The sequence below is a fragment of the Periplaneta americana genome, chromosome 12 (genome assembly GCF_040183065.1).
Source record: "Periplaneta americana isolate PAMFEO1 chromosome 12, P.americana_PAMFEO1_priV1, whole genome shotgun sequence".
Lineage (NCBI taxonomy): Eukaryota > Metazoa > Arthropoda > Insecta > Blattodea > Blattidae > Periplaneta > Periplaneta americana.
Window position 1 is genome coordinate 134,291,494 of NC_091128.1, and position 22,867 is coordinate 134,314,360.

Here is a 22,867-nt window from a genome sequence, read left to right on the forward strand (position 1 = left end):
TTTCCATCATTGAATTGATTTAAATCACAGGCGAGAAATTGCTTAACTAGCCAATAATATTCTATCACGTTGTCTACGTTTATTTTCTTGAATATTCTGGCGTTTATCAAGATTACTTAATAGATTTACACGTTCTCGATCTAAAATAATTTCAGAAAATCATATTTCGTTTTCTACGAACATTTGATATTTTTTTTATAAATTTCTTTTGGAAATAATACGTACAAACAACATTTAATTCCTCGTGCCTTTTAATGCAGCATGTTTAAGGTATAATGTCGTATTTAGTATACTATGCAAATGTTAAGATCATAAATTTTCTTCGGAATAGTAAGAAAAATAACATTTAATTTGTCTTACCTTCTAATTCAGCATGTTCTTTATGACATAAGGAGTAATGTCGTTGTATATTAAATTTATTAAAGTCTAATAGGATTTTCGAGCATAACATACATCGTATGTTCTCCCCTTCTAAACAGCAAAAAAACTCTTCCTCTCATTTCTCATGAAATAATCCTTTTCTAACGCGTACACACTGCTTTGATAATGTCATTATGCCACCACTGATATTGCTTATGAAACTGATATAGAACCTGCCCACGCCTAGGAGCTACGTGAGGGAGGAACGGGGACTGTGAAGATGATGTCACTCAGAGCGATAAGCTCTGTGAAGGTCAGTGAGGCACTAATTCTCAAGTGAGGCATGATGCCCATCTATGTTCTAGAGCAAAAGTTCTATAGGTCTAAGGTTCTTCAAATAAAAGATGAGAAACTCAGGTGCAAACGGAGAACGTTGTCTATGAATGATTATACAAAGTGGAAGTGAAATGGCCTTGCAGATTTCCAGAGCGAATAGCTCATGTTGTACGTAACAAAAAACTATAATATCATATTGGTGAAAAGTTCATAGCTTTTTTTTTTTTAAAGAAAAAGTTTTTTCCCAAATGTTTAACAATCTTTTAGTCGGTAACTATTGCGAGTAGGATCGTGATTTTTGTCCATATCGATAGGAAATCTAATAAATAATAATTTATACCTCTGGCGTATTTAAATAGCGTGCACGACTTTCGTGTAAATTTAATTTTAAAAAACTCTAATTTCAATCCAATGCAAGAAGCGAACGAATGGCAACGTTTTTGCAGCTTACGTACAGAGACTCGCCGAGTTCGTTGACCTCGTAGATCTGTATCACGAGCAGAGTGTGTTAGCGATGATGTTGCCGGACTGGTGAAACTTCCAACTTAATTTTCTATTAACCGTGTATTTAATAACGAAATGTAATATAGGTTTTCTATTCATTTAAGTGTACCCTATCGTCCCTTTGAATCTACAAGGTTATTTCACTTCCACCCTGTATACAGAAGTAGAGTAAACTCGTACCAGATTCTCACATATATTTTGATTCCTTGAATAGAAAGTGAGATTAATCTCTCCTCTAGAAGAAGTGTATTTGTGTTCAATGTCCACTTCCATTTTCTTTGTTATCTCAAGCGGTGATCTTGCATCATGTTAACCATATAATCAGGGGTTCGCTACTTGTCATTCTCTGGTCTTGGTGCATAAAGCCACTTGACAGGTAACACAGCGTGACAAAGGACCCAAGCCTTAAAACTAGAAAACAATAATTGTGGTTAATTATTTAACGTTCGTTTTTAGCTACAGAGACGATAAAATCGGAGGAAAATAACTGAGCATTGTTATTTATTTAGGTCTATGTGTTCATTTATTTATTTACTTATTTATGTGTTCATCCATCCATATGCGTGTTCAAAATTCTTAATGATCGATAATAACTCAGTGATGAATTCTCATGGAAAGTGGCGTACGGGTTATGAATTCTGCCTCGCAGGTGACCGAAATCAGAAACAGACTCCACATCGTCACGGTAGTGGAGGCCGGAAAAGTCAGTTACCACATCCGGAGGCGTAAGAAAGCGCTACATAACGATAATAAAATTAGATGAATATGCATTAACACGAGAAGTTTAAGTCTTTATACGGAACTATCTTCCTTTCCTCCAAATACATGCACTGACCTACATAAAGCACATAATTTCAGCTCCTTAGAGCTAATGTTAACAAGCGTGACAAGGCTTGTTGCTATACATGCTGTGTTTTGCTAAGTTATAGATGACCACAGGGAAACCATGTCATAGCGTAAAGGGAAACCATATCACAGTGTAATTGGTTTGTTTATAGACTAATGTATTTAGCAGTAGGCTAATTTAAAAGATAAAATAACTATATAGTAAGTTGCCTAAGCCAAAAAATTTAAAAGAGAAGATAGGTGGCAACAGACTAATTATAGCGCTTTCGTTCCTGCTTAGCGCATGATATCATACCCTCAGGCTCACTAACTCACAACGATAGATATACACAATTTTACACATAAGACTGGCCTGAAATACGCTAACTTAGCCCGAATATAACAATGCTACATTACACTATCTAGAGTAAACCGTAATTCACAGGAGCAGAACTTTACTCTTCAAGAGTTTCATGACAAATGACTTAATCCCCACTCCAGTATGACCGATATGGTTTTTGCGCATTTTGAAATGTTTATTGCCGGGCTATATTACCTGGCTATGCGGATCGTACACCTGGTGGTTGGCAGCATTGGCTTCGGAAGGAATACAAATAAATAACACGCAATCGGTACACTCACTTATTGATAACTAGAGTCCGGAATTTTAGGTGCTAAAAGTTAATATTGTTCCTCGGTATAGTTTATAAAATACAAGCCATGCCGCCACTTCTTTGACACGTCATTCTTATCATTCAGTATTTCCTTTTCGGTACCGTTAAAGGTCTCTAATCCTCTTAACTACCACTTAAAAATTAGCGCACGGTTAACAAGATTCATTACCCAGTCTTGTGACTCTGTTGTCTATTACATATCGGACTCGTGTGAACTAGGCTTAAAACCTCCTCACGGGCACATCATCCATTCATCTACACTCAGAGTCATTCTTAACTTTTGGTAACTAAAATTCCGGACTCTACTGATAACTGCCTTCTTTACGTATGTGGCATATTGTTTGCTTTGCTAATGCCTAACATTCTGAAGGATCTTTCTGCTGGTTCTTCTAACGATATCCTGACACCATTCTCCTCCTCTGCATCACAAAATTTGATAACGTTATACTGTATGAATCTTGCGCTTCATGGACACATTGTGATTCGACTATGTTGTAATGTAATGTGACTGTACTTACTGTATAGGGGTAGGTAGTGTTTTCACGTTTTGCCGCAACATGTCGGGTCTACGGTGCGCGTAGCCTGGTTATACTAAGAAAGTGGTATTGTGTTCCTGCGATGGCTAAGTGTTAGCATGGATAAATATATAATAGGATGCGAAACTTCATGAGTTTCCCGTAACACATACTAGAGGCGCTGTTGTAGAAATTGATCTTGCTGCCATCTATTTGTGGGAGGGGCGTTATTACATCTAGCAGCGCACCAAGTAGCGAAAAGAGTAATTACTCCATGCATTTAGCAGCGCACCTGGTGACGAAAATGTTAAACTGTGCATAAAGTATTCCCTCCCACCCTCATCGATATTCAAAACTAACCCAATTTAAAATAAAACATTTACAGTTTTATTCCTCACAGCATAATCTACTGATTCTTACCGGAGCCAACAGGAAGATAAAAGAGACGATGTGTTTTACACTACCCGATTAAAATATAACCAGACAGAGACAAAAAATAAAGCAAAAGGTTAGATAATTGGGATTGTATTTTTTGGGTATTTAGTGTACAGCACAATGGAAAAGTCTGCAAGAACTACTTAGATAGTTCAATTTATTATATTACTATTACTTTACAATACATTCAACAACACTATTTTTACAATGTCCATAAACATCACTGTTTAACATACACTGATTATACACATACGTGTCACTTTATGTTCACTTATTAGCAAGTTTCAGTCCGCCATCTCGGCTCTTCGACTCTTCCGTACAGCAATATCTCGAACGGATAAATAGAGAACACGTAGTCTAATGTTCACCACCTGCGACGTTGGGCGCTGATCACCTTATTTCAGACCCCCAAATCCAGATGGTGCTGACCGCAATTTCGCATCCTATTATATATTTATCCATGGTGTTAGTATAGTGTTCTATATTTATCGACCTGTCATTCAGGCGTTCTGGAGCGGGTTCGAGTCCCGGTCAGGCTTGGAAATTTCGTTGGAAAATGCGTAGTGACACTTGTGGCTGGTAAAGTCGTAGTTGGCTTTGAAGTGTTCTCTCATTTCCCCACGTTAGGTATGAACATCACTCAGTCCGATGTCCATTTCATTATCATTTATTTCATTTCATTACTGATCGCCGTCCAGCGAAGCACGAAGGGGGCTGGTCTAGGGAGGATTGAGGTTACATACATACATACATACATACATACATACATACATACATACATAACATACATACATAACATACATAGATACATACACAGCATACATACATACATACATACATACATACATACATACATACATACATACATACATACATACATACATACATACATACATACATACATACATAAAGTGTATATACATACAAATAGGTACGTATTAAAAGATTCTGTTCGATAAAATGGTTTATGCTCGACCTATAATTCAGTTGTTCAGCCAATGAGAAATCACCATTGTACTGATTGTACCATTATAAAACCGCAAGTATCGATTATTCTCGGATATGCAATCGAAAGACAATTAGCGAAAAGTCACGGAGGCTGGAAATCCAATACTGTCGCAGAAGGTTATGTTCTGTTACTATAATAATTAGCGTTAATTGTAAATAATATTCAAATAAATTCAATTTGTCATCTCGGTTTTCAATTCTAAATCAATTTCCAGGTTATATCAAGCCTAATGTTCATGTTATTCTCTAGATTATATCAAGGTCAATGATCGTGTTTCGGAAAAAAAATCAATACTTTCGCGTCTGCGCACATCTCACAATTCAGATCAGTTCTGCTTCTCACTTACATAACCATAACATGAATACTTATGAATAATTTCAAGTTAGAAATATGGTCGAGCATAAAAAGTCGCATGAAACTTGCCTATAATGGTAATTAAGACGCTCGTATGAAAATTATGAAATGAGCTTGCGCTCATTTCATAAACAAACATACTCGCGTCTTAATTACTACCATTATAGGCTCGTTGCATTATGTACTATTGTGACATCAAGGATAAGTTAAGATTTTAGTTTTTTTAGTTAGTTACTTTAACGACACTGTATCAACTACGAGGTTATTTAGCGTCGATGAGATTGGTGATAGCGAGATGAGGCCGAGGATTCGCCATAGAATACCTGGCATTCACCTTACGGTTGGGGAAAATCTTAGAAAAAAACCAACCAGTTATCAGCCCTAGCGGGGATCGAACACGCACCAGAGCGCAACTTCAGACCGGCAGGCAAGGGCCTTAACCGACTAGGCCACGCCGGTGGCTTGTTAAGATTTTATTTGGGTTCAAAATGTATATTTCGTAGATCTGTTTTACTTCCGGGTTGAACAGGTTTCGTAAATATCCGCATGAAAGAGAAAAAAGTATTTCAATTAAAAGTTTTTTAATAACGTTGTTCACATTATATGCCATAGACTATAACTTTTAAAAGTTTTGATAGAAACACAAGTAGAAGCAAACGCTTTGATATTATATTTCCTTTAGGATAACAGCTCAGAAAAGGGGTTTCATAAAGGCTTCCCGTTCAAGCACGTGTAATATTTTCGAGACAAATGCTTTGTCAGAAATGTCAGTTCTTTTACATGACAACTTAACAAGGCAATTTAAAAAGTGTCGCCTTTCAGACATTGGTTTCGAATGTGTGTTTTCGTATCGACAACCACTATCTCAATCCTATCTTTAATTTTTTCTTCCGTGACATCCGTAACTATTGCCGTGGATCACTTTGAACTGCACTCGTTGCAGGAAACCTGTTGAAATGCCCGGCTCACAGCAATATGAGTACTTCACAGCAGTTGAAACTCGATGGAAATTCATAGGCCAGTGTTCTCACAGTAATAATTCGTACCTTATTTTTAGATATTGCAGACTGAATTAAAACTGGAAATTAAGAGATATCATGAACCTTTAGAGATGTGTTTGATTCTGAGTAGTAAAATGGAGATTCATTCTTCTCAATTACGGAATGTGTGTAAGAGTATTGTCGTGTGATTGTCCTGTTCGCTTCTCTTCTCATTTTTATTTTCTTCGTTCGTCTTATATTTATTTACTGTTTGCCTGCCGAACTACTTAAATACTTACATGCCAGGTACTTACCCACCAATCAAAACTACACAATCAGCTGCATACCTACTTACCTTACCTGGTAGAGTGTAAGAGAAGGCCCTATGGCCTTAACTCTGCCAGTATAAATAAAGAATTATTATTATTATTATTATTATTATTATTATTATTATTATTATTACTGACGTACAGTACATAGCTATCTATCCATCCATCCATCAATTTATTCATTCATTCATTTATTTAATTCATCCATCCATCCATCCATAAATTCATTCATAAATTCATTTATTCATGCATTCATTCATCCAGTCTATCTATTCAACAATCCGTCCGTTAATAAATCCATCCAACAAATTATTCATCCCTCAATTCACCCATCCACCCATTCATTCTTTCGTCCGGCCATCAATGTCTGTTCGTCTTTCTGTGTCTATGTCCATCCATCCTTTCTTCCAGTCACATATCTATTTATCTGTCTGTTTCTATGTCCATCCATCCATCCATCCATCCATCCATCCATCCATCCATCCATCCTTTCATCCGACCATCGATCTGACTCTTCGTATGTCTCTATACCCATCCATCCTTTCGTCTGATCTGTCTATGTCCATCCATCCTTTCGTCCGACTATCGATTTGTCTGTTCATCCATCCATCCCTCCATCCATCCATCCATCCATCCTTTCTTCCGATCATATATCTGTCTATTTACCTGTCTGTTTCTATGTCCATCCATCCTTTCGTCCGACCATCGATCTGGCTCTTCGTCTGTCTCTATACCCATCCATCCTTTCGTCCGACTATCGATTTGTCTGTTTATCCATCCATCCATCCATCCATCCATCCATCCATCCATCCATCCATCCATCCATCCATCCATCCTTCTATCCATCCATTCTTTCTTCGGATCATATATCTGTCTATTTACCTGTCTGTTTCTATGTTCATCCATCCATCCATCCATCCATCCATCCATCCTTTCGTCCGACCATCGATCTGGCTCTTCGTCTGTCTCTATACCCATCCATCCCTTCGTCCGACCATCGATCTATTTGTTCGTCCATCCATCCATCCTTTCTTCCGATCATATAATCTATTCATCTGTCTGTTTCTATGTCCATCCATCCATCCATCCATCTAGCCATCCATCCATCCTTTCGTCCGACTATCGATCTGTCTGTTCATTCAATAATTCATCCATCCATCCATCCATCCATCCATCCATCCATCCATCCATCCATCCATCCATCCATCCATCCATCCATCCTTTCTTCCGATCATATATCTATTTATCTGCCTGTTTCTATGTCCATCCATCCATCCATCCTTTCTTCCAATCTTATAACTATTTATCTGCCTGTTCTATGTCCATCCATCCATCCTTTATTTCGATCATATATCTACTTATCTGCCTGTTTCTATATCCATCCATCCATCCTTTCCTCCGATCATATATCTATTTATCTGCCTGTTTCTATGTTCATCCATCCATCCATCCTTTCTTCCGATCATATATCTATTTATCTGCCTGTTTCTATGTTCATCCATCCATCCATTCTTTCTTCCGATCATATATCTATTTATCTGCCTGTTTCTATGTCCATCCATCCATCTATCCATCCATCCATCAATCTATCCATCCATCCATCCATCCTTTCGTCCGACCATCGATCTGGCTCTTCGTGTGTCTCTATACCCATCCATCCTTTCGTCCGACTATCGATCTGTCTGTCCGTCCGTCCGTCCATCCATCCATCCATCCGTCCGTCCGTCCAAATGTCTGTCCGTCTATCCATATATGCACTTACTTACCCGCCTATATACCAAGATCCAACCCTACATACCTACTTAACTACTGTTCTCCAACCAGGAGATCAACCGTGAAAGGAATGTGCTTACTATTGCCTCATCTATTGGAACGAAGTAGATAAATAATATTACCGTTATAACGCCAGTTTAAAAACCATGCGCTCTCCTGCATATGTTATTTCCTGTATGAAGAGATTAAAAGACCAGGAGATTAACTGTGATCTAATTTTGTAACTAGGGTAGTATCAATGTCTGTATCAATGTTATGGTTTGTGCTGTGAGAGCTAGCCAATAGAGATAAGAGTACCCACGTGTGTGACCTTATGACATCTTATGACATCAACATTCATTCACAGCATTACCCTCCTTCGTCTCATCCGGCGGAGACTTTCTCGTGGTTGGAGCACAGTACATACCCAATCTTCGTCAATAAATTTAATTTATTTACGTATCCAGACATTAAACTTCATTAACCTATAAATAACAAGAAACAAACATACAGACTAATTTTACTTTCATGTAATTTACGTTCCGGTCCCTTCCCCCTAAAGAAATGGGATTAATTTAAGATTATTCATAATTAAGGGACCGCGTAGTATTGTAGAGCTTAAGCCATTGCACTGCAAACCAGAAGGTCGCGATTTCGATTCCTGATGGGAGCCTGGATTTTCTCTATTGATCAAATCCTTCCTGCCGTATTTTGGCCCTGGGTTTCATCCACTTCTTACAGAAATAAGCATCAAGATTATTTCCGTGGAGGAGGATAAAGGCGGCAAGCACATAGGTTCGCTGCTCGTGTGCCTCTACAGCCTCTGTCCACGTCGTAGCTGTGTGGTCTATGGCGTTATGAATCGGACGAGTGGTACAGAGTTATCTGAACATTTAATTAAAATTATGTTGTAACGTTTATTTTAAATTTTCGAAGATTTTGTTTAAAGTGAAATGAGCATTGTTCATTCTCCGTTTTCTAACACAGTTTAAACACAAAAATTAAACGGTATATCATCTACATTTTTGTTACGAGTTTAAAAACTGACCTCCCACATCCCTATTCAACAGAAGCCAGATGAAGAGGTTGTTCAGAGCAACACAACCTAAACGACATTTCATACAAGTTGAGAAGATGCGAAGACATTTCTTTCCCCTTCTACTTGCCCTGAGTCCGTCAGTAATAGACCGGTAGCTGTTACCTCTTATGCCTGCACCCCCCAAGTTCTACACACAAGAAAATAAAATAATAAATAAAGTACATAAGTGAATATAAAATACAGTGTCACAAATGTTTGGCAATTCATGTTTGAGTATATTTTAGTGCCGTTCTTACAATATTTTCAAATAATAATTATTAATTAAGGAATGTTGGTTTGTATTATGAAGTCAGGGGGGAGTGACACAGTGCAGATTGTCCCGTTGTGTATGCTGTAGAGTAGCAACTAGCTGTCAGTATCTTCTGCTGTCAGTAGCTTTTTAATGTGCCAGTTGATATAAACAACAATAAAATGAAATACAGACGCTTAATATAGATTTTCGAAATATAGATTACCTGTAAACATTTTCAATAAAAAGAATTTTCACTATGTGCAAAGTCAATTAGTCGAACGTTAGTAAGATAGACAGAAGCATCTTCCCCTTCACGGATGGTAAAGAGTGTGAGTAGGGGGGAAATCCTATCAACCAAACTGAAATGGGGATTAATGTGCACTTCTGATTACAGCGTTGCACAATCTCATAATTCATGTCTTTCAAAATGTATGTTTTTTCTGGAAAATTACTCATAACATAGCAAAATGCTATTTGACTTTTTTGTTGTTCTTTACTAAAGGAGTCATCCAGTAGAATAAATGGCATTACTTACGGTTCACTCTATAGCCTATATATTTTAAGAAACAAGTGTGCAGGTTTGGATTCGGAAGCTTTATGATTATGAAACAATGAGGGGATATGACTTTCACATTAACGTTTGAAGTATATAAATACAGAGCTACTCAATGCTTCGACAGTTTCACGGCCTTTAAAGCAGCAGAAATATGAGGCATCGCTGCAAGATGGGAGATTTCAAATCTCGACAACAATGCCGCTTTATTATTGTGGTAATTTCCTGCGTTCCAGCAATTCACTCGCGCCCGGTTGGTATGCGTGTCACCGACTTTCACGTTCCTGGTTCATTGTCTTACATTGTTCCCTGCTTTGTCATTCATATAGCGACCCTAATGCCAGTTAGCTTCTTCTTGTATGTACGGTTGGCGGACGAAAGTCTTCTGTATATAAACTGCTCAGCCAGTCCATTACAATCTCCTCAAGGTAGGGATAAGATGAATGGGAAATTTTTTGGCTCCGGAAGTAACGTAAAGATGATTCAGAAAGTCCCTAACGATCACAAGATAACATATACCGTTGACAAACACCAGTGGTAACTACCACTTAGGTGGCATGAATAGCAGTAACATCCCAGAAATGCCAGTGGGTATTACCCATTGATCGTCTCCATCTGGCAATGGAACAGTCGTGAACATTTCACAGAGAAGCAGTAAACTTGCTGGTAATGCCCATTCGCTATCACAGAAGCATGTATATCTTAACCTGAAACATTTTCCCTATTGCGTTAAATGATATATGATATGATATGATATGATATGATATGATATGATATGATATGATATGATATGATATGATATGATATATGATATATGATATATGATATATGATATATGATATATGATATATGATATGATATGATATGATATGATATGATATGATATGATATGATATGATATATGATATGATATGATATGATATGATATGATATGATATGATATGATATGATATGATATGATATGATATATGATATGATACGATACTATACAATATATGATACGATACGATAAGATATATATGATATACGATACGATACGATACGATACGATACCATATGATATGATACGATACGATACGATATATGATGTGATATGATATGATATAAAAATTTTATGTTTTATTTAACGACGCTCGCAACTGCAGAGGTTATATCAGCGTCGCCGGATGTGTCGGAATTTTGTCCCGCAGGAGTTCTTTTACATGCCAGTAAATCTACTGACATGAGCCTGTCGCATTTAAGCACACTTAAATGTCATCGACCTGACCCGGGATCGAACCCGCAACCTTGGTCATAGAAGGCCAGCGCTATACCAACTCGCCAACCAGGTCGACTGATATGATATATGATATGATATAATACGATACGATATGATATGATACGATACGATATATGATATGATATGATATATGATATGATATGATATATGATATGATATGATATATGATATGATATATGATATATGATATATATCAAAAAAGCGTTACATACACCACGACGACCTGTAAGATAATAAAATTAGAAATAGTTCCTTTCAGTGTTTTGTCGAAATTTAAAAAACCGTCTTTTTTAAATAGTTATTGTGTATGCGAGTGGTCCAAGGTCATTTGTAAGCCTAAACTCTTAAGTGAAGAAGCGGAAAAAAAAAAGTGTCGACTCGAACTTAACCGACCTTTCTGTTAAATTTAGTTATATATGAGCCGTTCAGAGCAGAAGTGGTGTAAGTCAATTTTGACTTACACCACTTTTGCTCTGAACGGCTCATATATACTAGGCTAATGAGTCGGTCATTATTATACAAATTTAAATAACATGAATATATATTTTGCCTGTAAATGTATATACGAAGAACAGAGAGATTGAGAGAGAGAGAGAGAGAGAGAGAGAGAGAGAGAGAGAGAGAGAGAGAAAAAAACAAAGAGAAAGTAGGAATTGTATTTTGTATATTATTTATTTGAGCCGTTCAGCAGATGGTGGAAAATATAGGGAGAGTAAAAATGAATCAGTCTGCGAGAGAGAGAGATTATAATATGAAAAGAAAAAAGTTTTCTCCATAGAATTGTTAACAATACTCATGCATAATTTATTGCATCACATTTTGAGGAGCGTTAACACGCTTTGGGGAGCACGATGAAAGCTAAACTTCTGAAAATCCAGTGAACTTGTGAATTTATTTTTAGTGTGGGTAGTGCTGAAATAAACACGTGGAATGAAGCAGGAATTTTAAGGGAGCCTCTAAAATTAGTCAAATTTAATTTTTCACTTAATGTTGTGTGATATCAAGGTTCCGGATAGTTATGCGTTAAAAAGTTCAAAATATGTATGTAACTATGGGATTTAAAGCAGAGATATATGCATTAACAACCCATACAATTAACCGAAACCTCCAGAAAATGGTAAAGTAATGGAAAAATCGGGATTGCGTTTTTTGTTATCCAATATTTTGTCATTGAAAGTCTAAGTTAACAAAAAGCAGAACAAATTCTAGGTATTGTAAAATTAGTGGACTGGAACTGTTACTGTGGTAAAAGGCATTTGTAAGTAAGAAAATAAGCAAGTAAGTGCAACAATTGTGAGAACATGAGAACTGTATTTGATATGTTCCGATCTTCAATTTGTATCTCATTTCGGTCAATGTAGAGTATCCACCGCCCAATGAACGAATATTTCACACTTTTATCACTGCCAATGCTGCGCTATAAACCAATTTTCGGCAATCTAATGTAAAAGACTGCCTACAGATATTTGGAAAGTTTCAGAGAAAATACACAAATTCAATCTTCTAACACGATTTTTTTGTTTTTATGAATTAAGTAATTTGCTGGGAGACATCGATAGATATAGACCACTCTTACACTAAACCTGGAGTAATTTAAGCTTATTAATCAGATATGATTCTACTTACTGTTTTTTTTTATATGCTCACCTGTATGTAATTTCTATTTTATACATATTTCATTGTTATTTTCCATCCAATGATCATTAAGAACGCTGAATATTACTTAATATCTCCTATCTTTCTTCAAATAATATTTATATGCCATGTTAATTTTCATTTGCTTTCATAAGTTAACAATGATGCACATTGGGAGCAATATATAAGAAATTATTTTCCTACACAATCCACGCTATATTCACGTTGTTTTGAAATGATTAATCGAAGATGGTTTGCTTATTGTTTATTACACGCACATTTGTATGTAATTTCTATTCCATACGTTTTTTTTTCTATCCCAAGATCATTAAGAATGGTGAATAATATTCATGCTTGTTTCCTGTATTTCTTAAAATATTATGTGGCATGTTAGCTTTTATTTGTCGTTATTTACGTAAAAATGATGCGCCAAAAAAATAATAATTTCGTACTCACTCCACATTCCTATATTCACATTTGTTTTTCAGTGATTTATTAAAGAATGTACCGGTATTTAAAAGACTAATAATTTATAAACATGTTACATAAATCATCCTTGTGCCAAAAGAGAATGCTTCCTCGACCAAATTATATTAAAGAATGTACCGGTATTTAAAAGACTAATTTAGAAACATGTTACATAAATCATCCTTGTGCCAAAAGAGAATGCTCCCTGGACCAAATTATATTAAAGAATGTACCGGTATTTAAAAGACTAATTTAGAAACATGTTACATAAATCATCCTTGTGCCAAAAGAGAATGCTCCCTGGACCAAATTGTCGTATTTTGCAGTGGTCGTCAGTACTCGCTGAAATGAGTAATAATCTAATAATATAATATAATATAATATAATTATGTTGTACGTAGCAAGATCGATTATTCAATTGATAGGATATTTTATGAGGTTGTCATGACTGAGAGATCTATTGACAATTGCTTTTATTTGTCAGAAGGCCTTGATTGACGGATATATAAGGACTGGCGCTCTTAGGGTGGAGGTTGGAGTTTGGGATGGTCCACAAGCAACAAGTTATACTAAATATGTATGTTTAGAATTAGTGTAAAACTGGCCTATGTCTCCTATAGTGGGCGGAACATAAGTAACATTCACCCTCATTTCAGCTCATTTATTCTCTCGTCTACTGTATATGACATCCTGTTATTGATCTTAAGAGGCTCATTTCTGAGGCCAGTATTCCACATTAATGCTGCTATATTCATGCCCAACATTTGGAACTACAGATAAGAACTGGCATTGTCATGATTTCCTAAAGTTAGGTAGCTCCTTTTTATAAGTGTTCTTCCCAAGGTTCCACATATTTGATTACACTTTTTTGTAATTAACATAAATATGCATTTAATTTAGAGAAACCAAGATTAAACCTTCAATAATTCAAACTCTATTCTTACAAAGTTACTACATACGTTGACAAATTTACGTAAGTAGTTTTTGAGAATGAATATTAAGTCTTCGAATGAACTCAAATATACATATTATTGAGATCAACACGCACTTGATGTCTCACGATTCATGACAGAGAACGCCTGTCTGATATCTAAGAGTTCATCGCTCGTTAAATGGCAAAAGCAACGAATGATTGATGGATGACGAGAATCAAGTAGCCTAACAAAATATATGCGACAGGTTCTCGTTCGTAGCAGATTCAAGTCCTACAAACCTCGGCAAGAGTAATAGCATAATTATAACACGTTCCATAATTGCGTTGTTAGGCTACAGTATAATATAACTTTTCATTCTGCAAAATAATGAAATTATTGGGGATCATCAGTGTGGTTTTAGGCGTAATAGATCAACTATTGATCAGATATTTTGTATTCGACAGATAATGGAGAAAAAATGGGAGTATAAGGGTACAGTGCATCAGTTATTCATAGATTTAAAAAAGGCATATTACTCGGTTAAGAGAGAAGTTTTATATGATATTATTATTGAATTTGGTATTCCCAAGAAACTAGTTCGATTAATTAAAATGTGTCTCAGTGAAACGTACAGCAGAATCCGTATAAGTCAGTTTCTGTCAGATGCATTCCAATTCACTGTGGGCTAAAGCAAGGAGATGCACTATCACCTTTACTTTTTAATTTTGCTCTAGAGTATGCCATTAGGAAAGTCCAGGATAACAGAGAGGGTTTGGAATTGAACGGGTTACATCAGCTGCTTGTCTATGCGGATGACGTGAATATGTTAGGAGAAAATCCACAAACGATTAGGGAAAACAAGCGAATTTTACTGGAAGCAAATAAAGAGATAGGTTTGGAAGTAAATCCCGAAAAGACAAAGTATATGATTATGACTCCTGACGGGAATATTGTACGAAATGGAAATATAAAAATTGGAAATTGATCTTTTGAAGAGGTGGAAAAATTCAAATATCTTGGAGCAACAGTAACAAGTATAAATTATATTCGGGAGGAAATTAAACACAGAATAAGCATGGGAAATTCCTGTTATTATTCGGTTGAGAAACTTTTATCATCCAGTTCGTCAAAAAATCTGAAAGTTAGAATTTATAAAACAGTTATAGGGGAGAGACGGGTAGTATCGGACATCGGGAAGTATCGGACAGTGCGTTTCTTTCATCTACCACCATATGGTAGTACCTGAATGACATGGTTACGTTTCTCTATGCGACATCACAGAAACGTAACCATATCAATCAGGTACTATCATCGTGTGGTAGATGAAAGAAACTCACTGTCCGATATTACCCGATGTCCGATACTACCCGACTCTCCCCTATTACCGGTTCTTTATGGTTGTGAAACTTGGACTCTCACTTTGAGAGAGGAATATAGGTTAAGGGTGTTTGAGAATAAGGTTCTTAGGAAAATATTTGGGGCTGAGAGGGTTGAAGTTACAGGAGAATGGAGAAAGTTACACAACACAGAACTGCACGCATTGTATTCTTCACCTGACATAATTAGGAACATTAAATCCAGACGTTTGAGATGGGCAGGGCATGTAGCACGTATGGGGGAATCCAGAAATGCATATAGAGTGTTAGTTGGGAGGCCGGAGGGAAAAAGACCTTTGGGGAGGCCGAGACGTAGATGGGAAGATAATATTAAAATGTATTTGAGGGAGGTGGGATATGATGATAGACACTGGATTAATCTTGCTCAAGTGAAGGCGGCAATGAATTTCCGGGTTCCTTAAAAGCCAGTAAGTAAGTAAATAATTTTTCAATGTTAAATTTGTTGGGATCAAATTTCTGCACATTAAAAGAACAAAACTAAAATTCTTTAAATAATTTATTGTCAAAATACACTGCTCTCTTAAAATGACTGAACATATTGGAAATTCAACCAAAGGCTTTCCCAAAACACGCTATAAAACGTTTCATATAAAACAATTTTTATCTCAAAAAGGAAGCAAAAGGAAGCAAAAAGGAAGAAAATTGTATTAAACTTTTATGTTTGAAATAGCCTCTCTCAAAGAATAATCCTCTAAAATTAACTACATTACTTACGGTTTCCGTTGTATATTTAAATGTGAGCATTCATAATTAACGTCTACACCTATGGAGTAACGGTTAGCGCGTCTGGCCGCGTAACCAGGCGGCCCGGGTTCGATTCCCGGTCGGGGCAAATTACCTAGTTGAGATTTTTTCCGGGGAAAATTAAATACATGTTCTACCAGGTGCGTTCAACAACTAGACAAGACATGAAACAAAGAATTAGAGAAGCCTGTGGGTCTCTCAGCTGTGCTGAAGTGCAATCACGGATGTTAGAAGGTGATCAGAACATTGTTTAAGCACAGGGTGACGTACATTTTGAACACTTACTATGAAGAGTGTACGTACATAAACAACATACAGCATTTCTCATATAATTTTTGTTGCTTTATGAGTAAATAATATAAGTTAGAAGGAAAAAAGTTTCAGTAAAAGTCGATTCTTTTTAAAAGTCGTTTCCAGTGGTACCTTCAATGACCCATGTTCTCACTTGAAATTTCGAAGTTGACCACAGGTAGCGCTACTTCCGATTTGTTACGGGAAATGGTAATACCACCGATCGATTCTTTACGTAGGTTCAATTTTTTTTACGAACAACCAATATCATATAGTTTTCGAGAAAAAAAAACGCTGATACGAGTGGTCTGAAACACCCGGCATACTGTGGTAAATAAAGCATCAGTTACAGGGAAAAAAATTATTCAGCCAACCTAGTATTTCTGGTATATCAAAGTTTGCCATAGTTCATATTTCGACCTACACCTAAAGCGACAGAGGATCAGATTAATGACAAACATCGGTACCTCAAAATAATTCGAACCCACGACTGTGAATCATGCAGCGTTAAAGATGCGCCTTAATCGCTGTGTGCATCAAGATGAGCGGGTAAACGATGCATGTACTGTATGCTGAAAGGATAATGTTTCTGTCTGCTTTTATACACACAACATCGTTGCAGATAGGTAAATATGAAAACAAATGAAAGTCGTCACTCGGAAACGAGATGATTTCAACCATATGTTGTGAGAAGATACGCTGCTACTTCAACTAATTGCGACTGAGTTCTGTGCTGCCTATACCGTCGAAATAAACGTACATTCTTTGTTTGGTTTAATTTCAGGAGTTATAAACATACTTCCATAACTTTACCGGGAGGAATAACATTAATATATATATATATATATATATATATATATATATATATATATATACAAGCCACTGGCGTGGCTCAGTCAGTTAAGGCGCTTGCCTGCCGGTCTGAAGTTGCTTTCGGGCGCGGGTTCGATCCCCGCTTGGGCTGATTACCTGGTTGGGTTTTTTCCGAGGTTTTCCCCAACCGTAATGTGAATACAAGGTAATCTCTGGCGAATCCTCGGCCTCATCTCGCCAAATATCATCTCGCTGTCACCAATCTCATCGACGCTAAATAACCTAGTAGTTGATACAGCGTCGTTAAATAACCAACTAAAATTAAAAAAAAAAAAAAAATATATATATATATATATATATATATATACATATACATATACATATACATATACGACGCTGTGTCAACTACTAGATCATTAGCGTCGATGAGATTGGTGATAGTGAGAAAGTATTTGGCGAGAACAGACCGAGAATTCGCTATAGATTACCTGACATTCGCCTTACGGTTGAGGAAAACCTCGGAAAAAATCAAACCAGATAAACAGTCCAAGCGGGAATGTATGTATGTATGTATGTATGTATGTATGTATGTGTACAGGATGGTTCACGAGGATTTACCGCCACTTATTTCCGAAGACATTCTGAGCAAAAAAGTCATATAAACTTGTGTGCTAATCTTAATATTTTCAGAGTTACACAAATTTGACATTGTTTGTAAAATACAATTATTCTTTAGTTTTAAAGTTAAAAGAATATTACAGATAAAGAATGAATATTCCCTTAAGGGGTTAGGTACAGCTTACAGCAGTACAATTTTTGGAAATATTAAACATGTTTTTCCTCCAGTTCTGTATCTTGTACAACAATGAAAATTGGTATGTATAAAACACTGTCCTTCTCCTATATGAAAAAAAAATATTTTTACGATTTAAAAAAAATTATTTATTATTATTTTTTTTTTCAAAATTCAAAATGTTAGCAGTTCACTGTGCAGTGATGAAGCGTTTCCCTCATAACTCACAAACTTGTTAACTTTTCATGTTCTCTCTCTTTTATTTTATTGCTGAAACTCATGTTTACAATATCATGCTCTTTCAACTACATTCCTTATTAAATAATATTTTTTCTTATTTTTTTATGTTAGAAGAAAATAATTATATTTGACCATTTTGTAAAATGAATTTATTTTTTATTAGACAATCTGTAAAAGATAGAGAAGTGATCTTGTATCATATTGTAGATATCACATGCATTAGTACACACAAGAAATTTCATCACGGAATGTTGGATAGTTTTTTAGTTATGTGGGAAACGCTTCATCACTGCACACTGAACTGAATTTCGAAAAAAAAAAAAAAAAAAGTAAATAATCCTATAAATATTTTTTCATATAGCAGAAGGACAGTGTCTTACACATACTAATTTTCTTTATTGTACAAGATACAGTAATGGAGGAAAAAATGTTGAATATTTCCAAATTTTACCCCTGTAAGCTGTATCTAACCCCTTAAAATCATCTTTATATTCTTCATCTTATACAGTTTCAGTTGCTAGAAATTGGAACTCGCTACCGAGTAATGTAAGGGGTTGTTGAACAATAACTTCATTTAGGTCAAAATTACATAAATTCTTACTTAACAAATTAATTGCTGATTAATATTTATTACATTTTATAATGAAACTAACATCTGTCCATTCCTATTATTATAATTAATTCTCTCTAAATAGATACAAAACCTCTAATGGCAATTACATTAATATTCTCATTATAGAAATATATTTTAGATTTATATATATATATATATATATATATATATATATTTTCTCCCTGTAACATAGTTCTAGTAAGCTTATATTAAATTTTTTTCTTCATTTTACTATTTATCTCAAACCTCAAATTAATGATAATTGATTGAATTAAATTAGCTCATAAATTGTTACTACTTTACCTTATAGGTTTATCTAAATTTAAATAAATATGTAGTCTACTAGTTAAAACTTAACTGAAGAATATTGCTGGAGAACCTTTTAAGTGTAGTGTAAATATTCGTAATTTAAATATGTATTGTATTGATTAAGGCTGGTTGAGTGGAAGAGAAGGCCTTATGGCCTTAACTCTGCCAGCGAAAATAAAACATTATTATTATTATTATTATTATTATTATTATTATTATTATTATTATTATTATTAAAATCAGATCCCACCACTAATTTTGTTTGGATACCTAGACTTGCTATGTATCTGGGTATAGAAATCTTAATCGCATTAAATATTTTCCTTATTGTTCACATATTTTATATAGACCTAATCTGTACATTATTTTTGTAAATCCTCCTCTTTGTCTGTGTGCCTGAAACTATTATTGTTATTAGTTTAGTTGCTTGTTCACTCGTGCGTCGAATAACAGGGAACTTTGGGTTAGAGACTGTTCCCTTCCCTCGCAACTTGTAGCCCAACCAGATCGATAAGAGGGTCACCTGGCCTCCATACATAGAGTGGCTTTTAGAAAAAAAAAACTAGTTCATCCAGCCAACTTTATAACTCAATTTCTTCCGTAAAAGAGATTTTGGAATTATTATAAAACAGACTGTGAACTCCGAGCTTGTTAAGCTATCGTGTCGTGTCAAAGGGTAGCGTCCCTACACATGATAATGTGGTGCAGGATATATCGAGGATTGCACTTGACCTAGGTTAAAGACATAGGGATGTATTTAAATCGCGTCCAAAACCGTGTGAAGTAGTATGTAAATGGGTCATTTGCAGAATTTGTATAACAAATGACGTCCATCAATTCTTACCCTTCTCATTATTGCATTTATAACGATAGAGTTATAAATTCCTAACAGTGAGTAGTTTCAATACTAATGTAGTAAACGTCACAAGAATTATTTCCTTCATGTGAAATATTTCACGAGAATAAAATAAAACTCTCATAGTAACAGCTAAAATGCTGTGTCCATACTAGTTAAGTTTTTAAAATGGAGCATGATTATGTCCAGATAAAGGTTTGTTTAATAATGTAATTTAGAAAAAAATCAAAGAAGCATTTGATATTATCAAAACTTATTCATTTATGTCTGAGTTTATATTTCCTTAAATATTATTGCATAATTACTCTAGTCCAGTAAGTCAGGTCTTTTACACCATTCTGTTCCTATGGATACACAGGTGAAAAAGAAATCACACAGATGTCAGAACAAGCCAAGATGATGCACAAAGACCCATTTTGATTGTACTGCTATGTTCACCCATTTTGATTTGGCGAGATTGTGTGTCATACTCTTGCTTTATGTTTTAATCTAAGCGTGCATTTTTACTCTGTCAGATCTGTTTGTGTTGTGTTTTCCACAAATAACAACATATAAAGTCAAGATCAAGAGGACATAATAGTACACGTGTGCAGTAGTTAAGTTGCTATTTTGAAGGTTTTTAAACAAAAAAATTTTAGGTTAGCACATGCTTATGTTTGCTTTGTTATGTCTGTTACCTGTCAGATCTGTTACTCCGTCATGTCTGTTACATCATTCAAAACAGTGCTTTAAAGCAAGGTGAGTGTACAGTGGCTGATTATTATGGCAGAGACATTGCACTATATTAATACATGCAGAATATGCACTAAATAGTACTTTAATTTTGACGTTCTCAATCGTTCATTTGTTATACAAATTTTGAAAATGACCCAAATATGTGGAGTTCACAAGAAAATGTTTAATAAATAGGAATAAATCTTGCTGCGTGTTTATGCAATGCCATTATCACGGAATCGGAACAGTCTAATGACCATATTAATGCAGAATGGTGAACCTCCCTACATTGTTAAGCCAGCATGATCGTGATAGTGGGCTGCAAGAACTCGGATGTCTAGTTATGTGGTTACTGAGAAGAAAGTTTAACAGACGTAAGTAAACTATAAATTCAATTTCATTTGCTGATCATTAGGTGACATAGCAGCTTCAGAGAATGAAACTCAAAGGGCGATGTAAGAGTTGACTGACATAGTTAAGTGTATAACGAAATAATATAAGAAAATAAAACAGAGACAATGCATCTACAAGCTAAAACGAATCTAAGACAAAAAGAAAATTAATAAAGTAAATGCCTTCAACTATGTAGGTTACAGTATGCCTACATCTATAAGAGGCAATAGGGAGATATCAATAAACAGACTCATCCAAATGTGTGACACAGGAGATCACTGGGTACGAGGAAAACACAGTAATTACAATTTTTATAAAGCTATGGTTCAAAACTTTGGACTTTAACTAAACGACAGAAAACAAACATTGAAACAGCAGAGATAAAATTCCTCAGAAAAGTGGTAGGCTACACAAGAAAGAACCCGAGGAAGAATATAAAAATTATGGAACATCTAAACAACTCCAGTTTAAATGATAAAATAACAAAGTATAGATCAGACTTGAGAGAACATAAACAGATTGGAAGATATTATGAATTTATTAATTTGTCCTACAGAATAGTAAATCCATAATATTCTCACAGCTAGCAGTGCATATAACTGCGGAATCCCGGCCAAACAAGTCACTCAGCTGAGTGCGCTCCTAGTATAATGGCAGTTGACATTGGACATAAACGTCAACATATATACCTAACTTGGAGTAAAGCCACAAAGGGAAACATTGAAGGAGGAGAATTCGATCCGGTGCTGTGGATTGAATTCGGCGTAGCTCAGTGGTCAGAGCGCTTGGTACGTAGAATCAAGGACCCGGGTTCGATCCCCGGCGCCGGAGCGAATTTTTCTCCTCAAATATTAGATTGGAAGATGTTCGGATAATAAGATTATTTGATATCTATTTTTTACTCTGTAATTTGCCATTTATAGCTACATATTACATTTTTGCTATGATATCTATACTTATCTATTTTTCATTTACTTTTATTTTGTATTTTTCATTTATATCTATATCTGTGTCTTTTATTTAGGTAGTATCTATTCGTCTGTTTTTTTTTTTCATTTTTCATTTGTATTTACACTTGTTATCTTTCATTTGTATCTGTTTTATCTTTTTTTCATGTTATCTGAAAATCTATGTTTTAAGCAAATATCTGTACTGTCTATTGTAATTGGGGCTTTGACTTGTTATAGACATAAATAAATAGACAGACAGACAGACAGACAGACAGACAGACAGACAGATAGATAGATAGATAGATAGATAGATAGATAGATAGATAGATAGATAGATAGATAGATAGATAGATAGATAGATAGATAGATAGATAGATAGATAGATAGATAGATAGATAGATAGATAGATAGATAGATAGATAGATAGATAGATAGATAGATAGATAGATAGATAGATAGATAGATAGATAGATAGATAGATAGATAGATAGATAGATAGAT

At 35.3% G+C, this 22,867-nt stretch overlaps 1 protein-coding gene across 2 annotated transcripts in view; it reads left to right on the top strand.

Moving 5' to 3' along the window:
- Nucleotides 1-22,867, top strand: part of LOC138710906 (tetraspanin-7-like) — a 289,955-nt gene that overhangs the window by 9,842 nt on the left and 257,246 nt on the right. The gene's annotated exons all lie outside the window — the stretch shown is intronic.